Here is a 16,611-nt window from a genome sequence, read left to right as displayed (position 1 = left end):
CTGTGAAAGATGATGGTGATGCATGTGTGATAGACTTTCATGGGTACATTGCAAGTTCTTACAAAATGGCTTCTCCATTGTGTTAGATGGGCAGTCCCTGTGGATGGAAGAAAGAAAAAAAGCAAGAAATGTGAGCGAAAGCGAAGTGTGGCAGTGTCCTGCTGAATGATGGCCAGGTCATTCTTTCAAGAAAGCAAGAGAGATTCTGTAGTCTGCTGACTGGGGCAGGGCATGTGGGCTAAGGAGAGGGACATGGAGTGCAGTTCCTTGTGGCCTCAGTCATGTGTTGGCTTTTGGTTGTGAGGGGTATTTTTGGTAGAGAGAGAAGTTGAACTTTGATCTAGTTTGTGATTTATCTAAAGTACTCAAAACACCCAAAGCCCTGGATTGTGTAGGCACTAAATTTTGATGTACTTTACAAATGCCAAAGGAAAGCATTGAGTAAACTATAAGACCACAAATGTGAAGATGAACTTGGGCTATTTCTGTGGCATAGCTTTAACCAACTCATCTTAATCTGTTTTATATTATTTTAATGCACAGAAACAAAGGACAGTGTCTTACGTTTTTTCCCAAATGATATTGCTAAAAGTGGAAATTCTTGTTGTTTAAAGGAGCTTACTAAATGAGGACACTGAGATTGTGTTAATTCTTTCAGTGTTCCTTTTACATGTGGTGTTAAACACTGTGTATTACAAAAAAATACGGCTTTAAGGCAAAAATTAAACATTAATTAAAAATAATTATGTAATTTTTAGTTCTTTTCTGTCTCTCATTACCCTTAGTCACTTGAAGTGACTATAAAATACTGATATTTTATAGATAGCATCCCTTCTTCATGTACAAAAGCATAAATAGCTGCATAAAAACTTCTGTCCATTGGCTCAAAGTGAGCTTGATCAGCTCCGTTAGGTAACTTGACTAATAATATATACGGCTAATTTATTCTTTCTTTCCCACTCATGCAGAATGGTTTGAATTTTATTCTCTTCACTTCAAAGCAACAGTGAGAAAAACTACTGTTAGCTAGATTTTTGTTTCTCTTTGATTTTTTTTTTATTTTCTCTCCAACTAAACAGAGACTAGTACTGCTTGGATGTTGTATCTAGTATCTTATTATGACTATAGGTATTGAACATCCGGTTTGAAACACTGTAATAAACCTTCAAAAGTGGTAAAGTGGTGTGGGTGTTTTGGTTGTTTTGGTTTTTTTTTTAAACGAACAAAATTAAAAACTGGGGTAGTAAGCTGAATTATGACCCCACAATTAGGTACTGCTGTAAGAAGTGGGAGGGAATAACAGAACCAGCTAGTTGACTAACCACTTCCCTTCATTGTTGCTTTTAATATCACAACAGCCTTGCTAGCTTTCTAAACCACCATAAGTTACATCAACGAGACCATGTACGCCCTAACTGGTAAGTTCTTTTCATTTAAGATCTAAATTGAAAGTTGAATTGGAAGTGATCCTCAGTGATTGAAAATTGAATAAGATGTATGGCTTTGTGTTATTATATCGTAATCATAAAAAAATTATTATCCTCTGTGTTGTTAATAGTAAATAAATCTAGACACATATCTGCCTTAGCAACAAACTTCGTGCAGAGTCAGAAGGGTATATTCACTTGACAAATCACGAGCTAACTACCAAAGTAATAATAACAGTTGAAAAAACAATGCAAGCCTGTAAGGTCTGAAAGGTGTTTTAATTGAGTTTTTGCATGAGTTGAAAAATAAACTTTGATTTCTCTCACAAGTGTGAGAGAAATGTGCTGTCTCAGAAGTATGCTGTGCTGTCCTTCACAAGCCGAAGCCTTCTATGCTGATTACTGTTACTACTTTGTGGTTGGAAAATTCTTCTTTGATGATTTCTGTTGCAGCTCCTGGTAGTAATAATTATTGTAGTTAAAAATCCTAAGTAATAGGCTAAATAAACAAGCAAATACTTTTTAGTAGTTTCACTTTAAAATACACTAAATAACCTGAAGTGAGATAGTCTTACAGTGGAGACATATAGTTAAGGCTAAAATAAGGGGGTTTTGTGCTTGTGGTGCTCAAAAAACTGTCAATTAGCCATAAAGTCTGTATTAAGTTCCTGGTTTCCTGGCAATAGTGCAGTGGAAGGTTCTAGCCTGTACTGGTCTGAATGAGATTTAGATTGGATTCTTATTGTGCAGCCAAAAGTTGTGATAGGGGGTTTAATTCTTACAACTATTTCTCTTTGTCTTATTGATCATGTGGATGTGATGTGGCTAAATATACGCCAAAGCTGGGGAAGGACACATCAGTTCAGAATCTATTGTATAGCTTTCATTTAGTGAGATGAGCTAAATTCTGTCATCAGTATATGTTTTTACTTAATATCTTTACATGAAATGTATTAGGAGCTTTTTAATGATAATTTTCCTAGCAGTAAAAGCCCAAAACCCAAACCAAACCAAGCAAGCAAAAAAACTCCAGTGATGAGTGTTTTTCCTCAGGAAGGCATCATTAAGAAGTTGTTAGTGTGTTTTGGGTTCTTCATTAATACATTTTATTTTACTGCAAGCTGTCTAACAAAATTGATACTCTATAGTTTCTACAGGATGTATTTACAAAGTGGCTTCTATGTATTCTTTTCATATTTGGATATTTACTTTTGAAAGAGGAAATGATTAAGCCAAATGTTTGAGGAGCTTCATGAGGTTGATAAAAAAATAAGTATTTGAAATTTTTATTGTTTTATTTATAATCTCATACTGAAAAACAGTACAAGTAATTCCATGTGAATCTCACACAAGAAAACATGGTGCACTGTGGAGGGTTCAGCTTAGGAGCAACCTTGTGCCTGTCAGCTCCTCTTGCTCTAACGTATGGATGTGCTGTAATGAGAAGTCTTCCACATAAGTTACCTTTAATACCAATATCTTTTAAGAGCCATCAAAGAAAACATCCAGTAAGTTGTGTAAGAAGAAAAAAATTAAACTCTAACAGTAGTGAATAAATTAGAGCAGTAATAGCTGCAAAAGATGTTGCTTTTTGAGGCCATCCACATCCCTCATCTGAGGACCATGAGCGTAATTAGCAATGTTCTTATGAAGTGACAAAATGAGCTTGTTTTGCAGACATCTTAATCATTGTCATCTGCTCCTTTGTACCAAATTTTGTTATTATTATTATTCTTTTACCTAGTTTTTCAGCTACAGGAGATCCCCTTGGAATTTTTCAAATTTTCCCCTCATTCATGCCAGTGATAAATTTCATCCTCTCGGCCTTCACTGCACTGCAGTGCTTGATGCTGGATCCTCAGCAAATATACACTGTTCTTAAGAGTCTTGGTGGACCTGTGTCAAGATACATATTACTGAAGGATTTGGTCAATGCTACTTTCATTTCCAACCGAACAGGAATCATGTAAACAGATGATCATTTCAGCTTTCATTACAGCAAACAAGACAATCAGACAAAACCAGCCTTATCCTTTCAGTGCTCCACCTAGAGCCCCGAGCAACACAATCGCAGCAACCTGGTCTCCGAGACAGCAGGGAGAAGCTCCTGGGTGTTCCCTCTCATGTCCAGCGAAGGCAGCCCCACAATGGGAGCACTAGTTGCATTCTCTTTCCCAGCTGCCAATTTTGGGAATCTAATATGTTTTACACTCTGTCAGACCTGGCAGAAATCACTCCATGAATTCAGAGTTATTGTGATGAGGGCCTAACGGATAAGTTTCATTTCCTTAGGAAGCCAGGCTAAAAATATCTTTTTAGGTCTTCTGTGTGCAGAGGAAAATTTTTTAAATGTTACTAACCATATTGTTGCAAAATGGGAGGCAAAAAGTGATTAAAAAATACGACATTTTAGCCAATCAGTGTGGGGGATCTGCTGTTCAATTTTTAAGGTGTTGGGTTGTCAGTTCTTTTTTATGTTCTCTCTGGCACTGAAATATACTTAGTGCTATTCCTGAGGCCATCTATTTTTGGTCTTAGAAGTAGCCATTATGACTTGGAAGTCTTAAAATGTAATTATCTGTGTTTCCAGAGCCTAACCTTTGGGACCCCAAAGCTGTCCAGTGTTTCAAATCAATGTTTCCAATCCAGTATTTAATCTCTAAGCAATTGTTACATTATGCATTCCAAAATCTGTGATGTTAAGTCTCATAACAATGTAGACTTACTGTTCATATTAACTCTTCAACTATCACTGAAATTAATGAACTTTATTGGATTCTGAATATTGGGGAAGAGGAATTCTTCCAAGTCAAGAAACCTCCTTTTTTGAGATGTGTTCCCAAGTACAGCTTGCTCTTAGACAGTTTTCCTTCTCTAGTTCAATTTTTTTTCTCTTGCAGTTAGTTGTAAGTGAAAAGGTGTGCCAGCAAATGTAAAATCATTCCAGAGTAACTTTTCCTGTGTGGTGTTAATGTTACGGGAAAAGTTACTGAACACCCCTCAATCCTTCCTAAATACACTTTTCTAGTCACAACAGTACTGTTTCTATATCCATAACATAGGCAAAGTAAATAATATTATAAAAAGGCAGGCCAGGCCTTAAAATCAAACTTCTGACTAGAAAATATGTAGTGCTCAATGTAGTTTTCAGTTACTGGCATTTTTTTTAAACATAAATGTAGTACAAGTCAGCATAATGTGTATGACCACTGCTCTGAGTGGGAGGGTATGTTGGCTATTTTAAATAATATTTTTAAAATCTAGTCACATAATACTTCTATAGGAAAAAGGAGGTCAGAAGGAGGAATGGTGAGGGAGTCTTTAGTGTTGCACTATCTGTGTCGTTGTCTCTGGAGGCATGTGGGACAAATGAAGCTGTCTCAGATTTCACAGTGTATAGAAGAAGATACTTAGCAGCTCCATCAGAATGTCTCTGTGGCAGTTGCACGTTCCTTTGCTTCATTCATCTGTAATCTCCCTTCCCATCATAGGTATTTGCAAGGTCCAGCCTTCATTTTTCACCTTCTGTAGTTACTGTGGAGAGCAAATGACATGTGGGCCACAATTAGAATTTTATTTCATTTCCATGGTGCATTCCCATCTTCAGTGTCTGAGTGCTTACAGGAAATGTAACTTCAGTTGTGTTTAGAGTAACGGTGGGGTTTGATATTTCCCAGCACTTTTTTTTAATCCAAAAGGATGATTGTGGTTATACAGCTCAAATTAGTCAAATTTGGAGGGTTTGTAGCTCATAGGAAGTAGTAGCATTTTAAAGCTTCTCTGAATCTTCTAAGTTGCTTCCTCTATATCTGAGATAATGGCAGCATCATTATGGCAGTGTAAGTTTCAAGAGTTAATGGAGAATTTTGAATAATACAATTCACAGAATAGTATGATTAATTTTTTTTAATCTAATTTTCTACCCAGTGTTGGTGGAAGATGAAATGGAACAGAATTAGTTTGAATAGTATATAGGAGTTCTGTAGGAACAGAGCTGAAATTGTCAAGTAAAAACTTGAGAATATTTTAATAGAGACTGTAAAACATTTGTCCTATTTGAGTTTCTGCTTAAAATAGCGCCTATTATGTAATAAATATTGGTAAATCATTGCATTCTCCATCCTAATTTTTTTGTCAAATATTCTTGTATGGAGCACCATCATTGCACATCTTTGTTTGGAAGCAGAGGAGGCAGGAGAGTGTATAACTGTGCAAAAGCTTAAAACCCCCAATATTTACAGCTGGATTTGATATACTATTGCAGTGAAATGGCAGATGCTGACAATTTTCATCACTCTGATGGCTCTTTAGTGTTGTTATATTTTTCAAATTATGCTCAGCTCACTAATGTGATACTCTTAACCAAGGCTGTTACCAGAGCTCTCTTATCTCATTATTTATAATTATATTTGGCTTTGTAAATGAAAACAATCCTGCTGCTGATTCTGTAATTTATAATCCAGGTAATTGTAGATTTTCATTAATTTCTTCTTATTTTTCAGATCTTTGGTGTGCAAAAGATTTTTATTGCTGTCATTTATTTAAGAAATGGTCTTATGTCTCAGGAGGTTTCACTGTCTGTCTTTCACCTGGCATCTATTTGTAAATTCCATGCATATTTTAAAAATAAGACACAAAATTGCAGGAATTAATACATTGTTTTCGTACAGCAGAAGATACTCACTGAATAAAATTTGGAAGTAAATATTACAATTAGTTGAAAAACTGTGAACAGCATATTCATTTCATGTTTAATGTTATGATTCCAGTTTCTTTTTTATCTGTCTTCACAGGGAGAGGAGTGAAGAAAAGAGGTCCATAAGTAAACTATCTTAGGCAGATGAACACAGTATTTAAGAATAAACAAAACTCTGAATTTTAAAGGTGTGAAGTCGTAAGAATGTTTTGGAGATTGCAACCATTTTTTTACTCTTTTACAGATTTCTGTTTTCAGATTCTAGCAAGATTGTTAGCTGAGTCTAACATGATGATTTGAAAGGATGAACTTTTATACCAAAATGTATAGCAAAGTGGGAGTAAAGTTTTGAAGTTATGCCAAGAGAGTCCTTGACTGACAGATGAAGATTTTTCTTATGATTTTTTTCCCCTGTTGTAGTGTTTTCCCAGACTGTGAAGAAGATTTTAGACTGTGTGAACCAGATTTATCCTTTCATGTACTCACTCACTCTGAATTGCTGCATTTAGAAATGTTACAGACAGTTGAATGCTGTTTAATAATAAATTGGCAAAAGTTCTAAAGAATATAATCTTTTCTCAGACATGTATTTTTCTGAAAAGGCCATGCAATAGTTCCTTAATGAATATTTATGGTTTAGAACCAAAACCTTCTCTCTCTAATGTCACGCATGTCTACTAAGAATACTTAGTGTGGAGACTGAATTAGGAGAGCTACTTTATTTTTCCATGAAGGCATGGCAAAGCTTGGAGTATGTCTGCTGAAGACTGTTCTTCCTTAAGTTAGTTATTTGTTAATTAACTTAAGTTATTTTTCATACTTGAACACATACTTGTAGACCAGAACAAATGTGTGGAAGACTACATACTATTTTACAAAACCATATTTGCTGCCTTGAATTAACTCAAAGTAAGTTAACTTGAGGGGGAAAATATGGAATCATTCCATACTTTGACTTGGGCTTAAAATAACATTTTATTTATTACAGTGTGACTCTTAGACACATAGCCAATAGTCCTGTATAGCCTACAGGTTATATATCTGAAGAAAATAAACAAAGCAAACCTTCTTTTTGACAGAAATGTTGAGTTATCTATGTAGGTAGGATTCCTATTAATTTTGAAAACCTTCATCCTTCAAGTACTTTTCCCTGCAATAATCAGTTCCTCCTGCAAGATGGCCTTCTAGACTCTGTGTTTGATTTTATGTGATTCTGTGAATATCTTGGTTATCTACTCTCTGATTCATAAGGAATTACATTAAAAGGGATGCAAGCTATATTCATGAAAGTATGGTATTTTATTACATTTCCCAGAAGATGCAGTAGCTTATTTGACAAACTATTTTCTTGTCCAGATTTTTTCTTTATTCCTATAAAAAATTTAAAAAACCCTTTACCCCTCCAAAATAATAGATCAGTCCCTCCAAATTACAGACCAGAAAAACCCTCTAAACCCACAAAGAGAATAAAAAATATCTTTCATTTATGTTAAGCTCTTGCTGAAACACAGTTTGTAGTAGTTTGGATATAGTGCATTACTAAGCTGCTTTTTTGGGTGGTAAAGGTGCAAATTCCTCTTGGGCCTTTCTAAATCTCACCTGGTTTACTTTGGCTCTATTTTGAATGCCAAAGTATAGTCCTGTACTCCCTAGCAAGTTACTCACTTCTTTCCATTTTCCATTTTAATGAAAAGGAATTATTTCACGTATTTTATGTATTTTCCATCATCATTCCCCATTCAGTTATACATCAGCAAAGTTCATAATCCTGATTCTGGTTTTATAGCTGTAACATCAGTAAGTCAATATGTCCTTTTTAGACAGATGTTAGTTTACTGTTTCCATATTGCAAACAGCTGGAAGATGATTCTCGCTGTATCCTGAGATTACAGAAAGTTCTGTTGGTACTGTGCCCAAACTAATTGAGCATATTTCTTAGCAGCAAGGGTTCTGTGCTGTCCTAATTGCAGTTAAACTGCTGTCTGTTAGCCCAGGAGGCAGGCAGAGCTTTATTGCATACGCCTTCCAACAGGTTAATGGTGTTGCCATTTACATTCACGGCAATTCTTCTCTTCTGTACCCATCCATGGACTTGTATGCACTTTGATTCTGAATTTTGAAAGAAGGCGTGAAGATAATAATAGATATCTTCAATTAGGCTTTAAAAAAATGGCTAGAAAACACACTCTACTAAGGAGATTTTTAATTTGGGAATTTGCAAAGTTATGTGCAGTACAGGACAGTACATATAGAACAGTGTGTAACTGGTGTTTACCTGGAACCTGAGCCAGAATTGTCTCTTCTGAAGTTTGGCAGTAAATGTATTTCTCCCTCAGTTTTGCTAGTTCCTTCACTGTCCTTCCCCATGATGGATAGCCTCCATCAAAGCTATTCAATGGTGTAATATTCCTATTGTAAATAAAACTAGAAAAAACCCCCAAACCTTATCTTGTCGTATTAATGATCTTCTAAACAAAGAACTAAGTCTAAACTCTAACTAAACCTGACCATTTGGCACTGGAGAGGTTTTGCTTTCTGAAAAAAAAATAATTTCTAAATAAGTCATTCTTTGTGAAGTTAAATAACTCTATATGCAATACAGTCATTCATCTAATTAAAATTCATTTTGTTATTACAGACTAAATTAAAATGACAGTGAAAGAACAGCCTCAGGTGTGTGACTGTGCATTTTAAAGTGCTACATTTAATGTTTATGCAGAAGGTTTTTATATTTTAGAAAGTGATTAGCACCTTGGCTGTACTGCTTTCAGGAGATTTTTCTTTTAACAGTGCATAAGATTTCAAGATTTTCTTTCAACATCTGACCTACTTAGGAAAAAAGTTCTGATTAGTACCATGTAATGTACTCCCTCAATTTTGGAAGTGCCTTTGGGTAATGTATTGTAGAGAAAAGTAATCTTATCTAGTAAATGGACCCTATCACATTTTAAGATATAGATTTTTTATCCCCCCTTCTATTTTCCATGCTTAATTTAGTCCTCAGATGCATCCCTGTTTAATGAATCCACATTCAACTGTTGTACTTTAGTGATAGCTTAATCTGTTTGCATACAAATTCTTTTCTTCCTTGGCTGATTAAAAAGAAACCGTCCCTTTGAAGTCAGGTGGCACAAACAGAGCCTAACAAGTTGTTAGTTGCAAAATTAAGCTTTTGGTTATTCTTCGTTTTCTGAGTTCTGTGAAGCAGTCTGTAGATGGCAGGGCCTAAAAAACTGTGTCCCCAAAAGGCAAAGGTGACCAATGACTGTGGGTTATGCTTCTAGTTAGGGAAAACCCGCGAGCAAGCCGAAAACAAATTAGCAGTAGCCTCCTGTAGTGGGTTGACCCTGGCCGGATACCAGCTGCTCTCTCACTCTCTCAGTCTCCCTCTGCAACTGGACAGAGGAGAGAGAAAAAAAAACAGCTAAGGATTCATGAGTTGAGATAACAGCTGGGAGAGGTCAATTACCGATTACCTTCACAGGCAAAACAGACTCAAAGTGGGGATATGAATTAAATTTATTACTTACAGGATAAGAGCCAAAGAGTGAGATATAAAACAGTCTTGAAAACACCTTCCCCCCACCCCTCCTTCCATGTTCTCCCTCCTCCCCCTCAGCGGTGCAGGGGGACGGGAATGGGAGTTGTTGTTTCTGCTGCTGCTCAGAGAGAAGAGTCTTTCCCCTGCTCCCGTGGGGTCCCTCCTATGGGACACATACCTTGATGGACCTTTCTGGCATGAGTCCATCCCTCGGGCAGCAGTTCTTCCCAAACTATTGCCCCGTGGGTCTCTCCTCCATGGGGTGCAGTCCTTCACGAATGAGCTGTACCGGCGTGGGTCCCCTACAGGGGCCACAAGTCCTGCCCGGGATAAACCTGCTCCAGCGTGGGTTTCCCTCTCCACAGGCCGCAGGTCTCCAGCAGGACCCTGCTCCATCCTGGGCCTCCCACAGGGTCACAGCCTCCTTCATGCATCCACCTGCTCCACCATGGTCTTCACCACGGGCTGCAGGGGCCACAGCTCCGGCACCTGGAGCACCTCCTCCCCCTCCTCCTGCACTGACCTTGGTGTCTACATTGTTATTCCCATGTTCTCACTCCGCTCTTCCCTGGCTGGAATTTCTCCTGCACAACAATCTTCTGTTCTTAAATATATTATCATAGAGGCGTTACTATCACTCCTAATTGGTTCGGCCTTGGCCAGTGCCCGGAAGTCTGTCCTGGAGCTGGCTGGCATTGGCTCCACCAGATAGGAGAAGCTTCCTCTGCCTCCACAGAACAGGGGAAGCTTCCAGCAGCTTCTAACAGAAGCCACCCCCATAGCCCCCACAGCTACCAAAACCTAGCCACAGAAACCCACTACTAGACTGAAGTGGGAGCAGGATGGTTTGGAAAGGACTCCGTACTTCCCATTTCTTCCTTTACCAGCCTTCCCATAATGTGGAGCATTTTTTACTGAGATAATAGGCATTCATCTGGGAATTGCTGAGGGAGTTCCTAAATATTTCTCATTCCAGGTAGTCAATAACTACAGGAAAGACACTGCATCCCTAAAGAAGTTGGCGGTTATTCCATTTCTTTCCTTGAATTTCAGGGCTGACAAGAGGAATAACTAATGTCTTAAAAAAAAAAAATCTAAAAAAAAGTTATCTTCTGCACTGCCTCACTGCTTCAGATGGGACTAACAGACTCACATGGTGGGTGAGACCTGTCTATTGCCACCAAAATTTGCCTGAGATAAGACTGAATAAATCCCACTTGGTTGACAGATCATGTAAAGAGTCATAAAGTTTTAGGTAATAAATTCTTGATGGTGCCTTTTGTACTTATAAGTAACCTTCACGGCTTTTTAGCTTTAAACGCTTATGAAGCTACAAGAGTGATAACTAATTTTTAGTGGTTTGGGATTCTGCCCAACCCTATTCTGAATTCAGGTGCCAGATGTGTATAAAAATGTGGTGTAGGTGTAGTAGATGATGAACATGCTTAATATCAAAGCTAGAGTGAAGGCTTGGCAAAACTGAGTAAGGCAATGTTAATGTAATAAAATGAAATGCTGTCCTCATAGAACAATCCTACCACTTCAGCCTTTGGTCTTTTTAGAGCACTGTTTCCCAGTTTTCCCTGAATCTTGAGTAATGATTGTGAATTCTGAATGAATAAAGCATTGTGGGCAGCCCCATGGTTTGCTCTCTGTGTTAAACTGATGTGTAACCCTGGACACGTGCAGGTCTTGGATTTGTGTCCTGCCAGCTGAGGTCTATTTCTTTTCTTTGCAGCATCAGCTTAATTATATTTTCTTACTTATTCAGGGTGGTACCTACAAACTTTTCTCCATAAATATTTTAATGATAAGAAGTACCCTTTTAATGAGACATTATTTCTGTTTTGTAACAGTTAAATATTTTCAGTGTTGCATACAGTAGATGTTTTTATTATTGAGACAGAAAATTCAAAGTTGATTTATTTCTACTTTTTGGTCTAGCTGTCTGTTTGTGTGGGATAAAGAAATAGTTATAAAGGTTTCTAGATCATGTTCCCTGTATGATATTATGAAGAGTGCCATCTTTCAATTTTTGTAAAGTTGGTTGATAGCAATCCTACATAGACATATTTTGCATTTTTTTCCTCAAAGTTACTGCTTGCACTATTGTCAATGGAGTCAGATGGCAGATATTTGGGGCACATATTATCAGTCTTTAGGAGAGCTGTCTTAGTCTCACCAAGGGACTAGAAGCCTGCAGAGAAAGGTTTTTATTTTTTATTTGCCCTCTTTCTCCTTCATGTATTAACGTAGATAAGGAATGCAGTACTGGATTACAGTTATTTATGCATCTTGATATGTGACATCTGTGTTTGACAAATACTTGTGTGCACTGTATTATCTGCTCTGAAATGCCAGAACAGTCTTATGAATTTGGTCATTCACATCACAGAGCCATTCTCTGCTTCATAATGACAAAGAATGGAACACTCTCCTAAACATGGCCTTTCTCTTATTTCACTTTGCCTTAATCATTTTACCATACTTAAAAATACCACTTTGGGCATAACTACTTCTGTTTTCTTCTTCAGTCTAATTGCCTTTAATGGAAATTGATATTGTAAATGATTGTCATTTGTTCATAAGCCTGGCAGTGAGCAACAAAAAGTCTTATCTAATTTGGAGAAGTAAATGAGCATAATGCCAAAGCATTTCAAATAGTATTACTTGCTTCATATTTATATTACAAAAGTATTTTGAACAATGTCACTATCTCCTAGATTTTCCAAGATGGTTACTTTGTCAAAATAGTTTGTCATTTAGTAAAATTGCATTTTCCTTAATAGGTTAACTAATTCCATGCCAACAGCAGTGGAATATGTGAATTGGTGTCCAGGCCTAGAAGCACATCTGAAGGACTAGCTAATTAAATCTTTGCTCTTGTAAAATCATCTTCAGTAATACATGTCTAAGTGTCAGGCTTTATCAGAGAAAATTTTTGTTTTCATGCATTAGGTAGAGATTTTTTGAAATGTGGATCCATGCAGGTATTGCAGTGATTAAAAAAAACAACAACAAAACAACCAAAACAGAAATTCCATGATTATTTATTATAATGCCATTTCAGTATTCGGAGTTGCAGTTTCACAAAGCAATTTGCACGACTGAAGAAGAGTTGAAATATTGTAAGAACCCTCTGAATGCTGCCCAAACCACTTATTTTTGATTTATTTGACTTGTATAGTACAAGGTAATGATTTGGGTGGAAATAGGTGCAGGAATTGAAATTTACATGAAGATTTTCTTTATATTGACTGAACTAAATTTGTGCATCTCTAGGTTCAGTGTATGGAGGCCTTTTTAATAACTTAATATGGAGACCTTTTTAATAGCTTAATAAAAGTGAAATAACAGACTTCCACAACAGTCAGATCTGAATAAAGCAATCAGTTGCTGGTCTGAATGGTGGGTTCTTGCAACAGTATCGTCATCTGGATTGTGTTATACTCCCCAAACCACAGTTCCACTGAATTCTTGCAACCCAGCTGACTCATGGTCTTTGTGCCCTCTGTGGCACGTGCACATTCATTGCTATAGAGTATCTTCAACTATGTACAAATCATCTCCTAGGAAATTTTAACTACAAAAACTATTGTGTGTGACCATTTGTGCATCTAGAGGAGCAGTTCACTGACTGTTCGCAGGTGTCTTACCTGTGTACAATTTGGTTAATTTCGCTGCAGAAACTGCCTGAGCATCTCTCTGAAATGGCCAGAGACTCCATTCAGGATGATAATCAGCGTATTGAACCAGATGAGTTTGTCAGGGCACAGCAGGACCTGCCTGGGGGAATCAATAGAACCATCCAAAACTCCCACGTGGCAAGCTCCTCTAGTGATTAGTCAAAATACATATTTGCAATCAGAGTTGCAAATAGATCCTTTTATTTCATCCCTGTAGAAAGCTACCTGGGGAGTTCCTGAGCCACTCAAGGAATTAAGGACTTATGTGCACTGCATGCACACACAGACACAGCCCTGTTACCAAGCTGCACCAAAATCAAAATAGATACCGACCTGGAGAGAAGAGGGATCAAGAAGAGCTGGTTGATTTCTCAAGGATCTCCCCATGCAAGCTCAGGAACAATCCATCCTGATGTATAGGCAGTAAAGGAAAACTTCTGGGAGCCTGTATGCATAAACAAAAAGCTCCTAACACAAATCTGACATCAAAAGTAGCATTCAGGAAGTTACGGCAAGGACAGGGGATTCTGGAGGAACAGGGAGATACAGGGTTTAGAAAGATGAAGCTTTGGAGTTGAACCTGGTAAGAGGTGTTTAAGAACAAGAACAATCAGAAGTGCCTCTGCAAATGTATCAGCCACAAAAGGGAGACTACGGAAACTGTCAGCCCACTACTGAATGGCATAGAGGATCTGATGACAGGGAACATGGAGAATGCTGAGATGCTCAATGCCTTCTTCACCCTGTCTTTGTTGCTGACCTTCAGGAATCAGGCCCATGGGACCTATCTGGAGCACAGAAGACTGACCCTCAATACAGGAAGATTGAGGAGTGTGAACTGGACATGCAGATGTCCATGGGAGCTGATGGGATGCCCCCATAGGTATTCAGGGAGCTGACCAATGCCATTGTGAAGGCCACTCTTGATTGTCCTTGAAGGACTGTGATATTCGGGACAAAGAAAACGTCATTCCTGTCTTCATGAAGGGCAAGGAGGAAGATACAGGGAACAGTCTGGTCATCTTCAACTTGATCACTTGGGAGAGTGAGGGACCAAATAATAGAGGGAATCACTTTCAAGCATATGAGGTGAAAGAAGATGATTGGGAGTGGTCAGTGTGGACTTTGAAAGGAGAATCATGCTTCACCAAGATAGCCTTCTGCAGGGGAGAGTCATGGATGTTGTTTATTTATACTAGAGTAAGTTTTTCAGCACACTCTCCTATAACATTGCCATGAATGAAGCATGGATAGATAAGTGAACAGGGAGCTGGAGTACAAATAGGCTGACCTGCCAGCCTGAGAAGTTTTGTAATCTGCAGTCCATGGTCCAACTGGAGGCCAGTAACTAGTATAGAGTTCCCCACGGATGGGTAACTAGTGCCAGAACTGCTTAACAGCTTCATCAAGGACCTTGACAGGTTGGAGAAATGGACAAAGAAGAATCTTATGTAGGACTTTGCATTTTTCTTTGTTGAACTTCATCCTTGGGTGGAATAACCACATGTACCAATTCTGACTGGGAGCCAATTGGCTGGAAAGCAGCTTTGCAGAAGAGGACCTGGAGATCTTGGTGGACAAGTTGGAAAAGAGCCAGCAATGTGCCATTGTAGCAAGGAAGGCCAACAACCCGTTAGGCTGCATTAGGCAATTTGCTATTCGGATATGTGTCTCCCTTTTGAGAACGGTTCAATATATGGTATTTTGGAAAACATCTAAATATCTACGCAAGGAGTTTATTTTTTTTAAACATGGCTGAGGAAAAAAAATGATGGTTTGTACGTTGTTTCAGTCCTCTTAGATTTTTTTTTTTTTTTTTTTAATACATAGCTATAAACAGCTTTTCCAGGGGCTTAAAAATCTGACTGCTTTCAGGGAAGTTGCTGGTTTTGATTCAGTCGGTTATACTTCCCATTCCTCTTCCTCCCTCAAATAAGATTCTCAGAAATTAATGTGTAAGCATGAACAAGTTTAACAGAAAAATAGTGTTTGTTGGAAGTTGCAAAAACAGATTAGCTTTATTTTGTCTTTCCAAATCTACTGTATTAGACAAATTACACTTTGGTAGCAAAAATCCTTGTCATTTTTTGTACTATTATAGTGATATACTGGGAAAAGGCTAATTTAAAATACAGCTTCCATAGCTCAAAGGTCAAATCCTGCTTCCAGGATTCTGTCTTTCTGCAGTTATTGAAAATGAAAACACTGTTGGGCATGTACTAGTTTCACTATGCAATTCTCAGGGTACCTGTTTGACATGAATAACCTAAGCCTTGTTTTGACTGTCTTAATTAGCATCCTTCACCACACCTCCTGAATGTGAAAGAAAAACCACTAATCCATACCCCTGGCACAGAGATTGTATGGAACAGTGCATGTGGAGTCATGTACCATTAGATGTATTTCTGAATATCCGTGTAAGTTGTATCATCCAGAAGCTTCTTTCAATAGCTCAATTAAAGAGATAATGTCTTCTCACTAGTGTTTCTTCAAGCCAAACCTGAGAATCGAGCCTTTTTTCTTGGCAGATATTTCTTTACCCTTCGGGTACTTTCACAGAAGCTTGTTAGAGACTCTGAGTATGTAACTATAGCAGTAAAAATACAGGGAAAGTTAAAGAAAAAAAGCTTTTAAAAAGTAGAAAAAAGATTATATGGGAAATCTCATACTGTATGAAATGGCTGGAAGCCATGGAGGTTCAGGGAATGACATTTACATCTACCCTGCCCATCTTGACACATGGCATAAGCTTTTGTAAAGTCCAAACTTAAAGGAATGGCTGAGGTTTTCTTTGCAAAAAAGCAGTTCTTCAAGGACTTTTTGAAGCTCCAGTTTAGTTCTGAGGTGAACTCAGATGAGGCATACAGATGGAAAAGTGTTTCAAAATCTTATACAGGACTTTTATACAATTTTAAGATATACGAAACAAAATGGGAAAGTTTCTATTTCTTGGAAAGGCTTTTGAGACTCATTTAAATGGCACAGAATAGCTCTCAACACTGCAGTGTCATGCAGAAGTGAAAACGTTCCTGCAGGATCTCAGGTCCACACAGCACCTGCTTTAGGCAAGCTGGGCAGACTCTGAGGTGGGGGCCAAGAGTTCATAAGACAATATCACGGTGATGAGGCACATCCTAGTTTTGGGCTCCCTTTCCCTCTCCTTCTCCTTCTCCCTTTCCCTTTCCCTTTTCCTTTCCCTTTCCCTTTCCCTTTCCCTCCCTTTTTGCTTTTCCCTTTTCCCTGTCCTTGCTTTTCTTTGAC

At 37.9% G+C, this 16,611-nt stretch overlaps 1 protein-coding gene and 1 long non-coding RNA gene across 4 annotated transcripts in view; one reads left to right on the top strand and one right to left on the bottom strand.

Moving 5' to 3' along the window:
- HDAC9 (histone deacetylase 9) overlaps positions 1-16,611 on the top strand; it is a 460,274-nt gene that overhangs the window by 66,630 nt on the left and 377,033 nt on the right. The window lies entirely within an intron of this gene.
- On the bottom strand, positions 2,667-10,363 carry LOC135424431 (uncharacterized). Its single transcript, XR_010435222.1, has 2 exons — positions 10,188-10,363; positions 2,667-4,961 (listed from the first exon to the last, which is right to left on the bottom strand). It is a non-coding gene; the product is annotated as an uncharacterized LOC135424431 (long non-coding RNA).

Source organism: Pseudopipra pipra, chromosome 1, assembly GCF_036250125.1.
Source record: "Pseudopipra pipra isolate bDixPip1 chromosome 1, bDixPip1.hap1, whole genome shotgun sequence".
Taxonomy (NCBI): Eukaryota; Metazoa; Chordata; class Aves; order Passeriformes; family Pipridae; genus Pseudopipra; species Pseudopipra pipra.
Note: the sequence above shows the minus strand (reverse complement) of the source record. Positions and strands in the feature narration are given on the sequence as shown.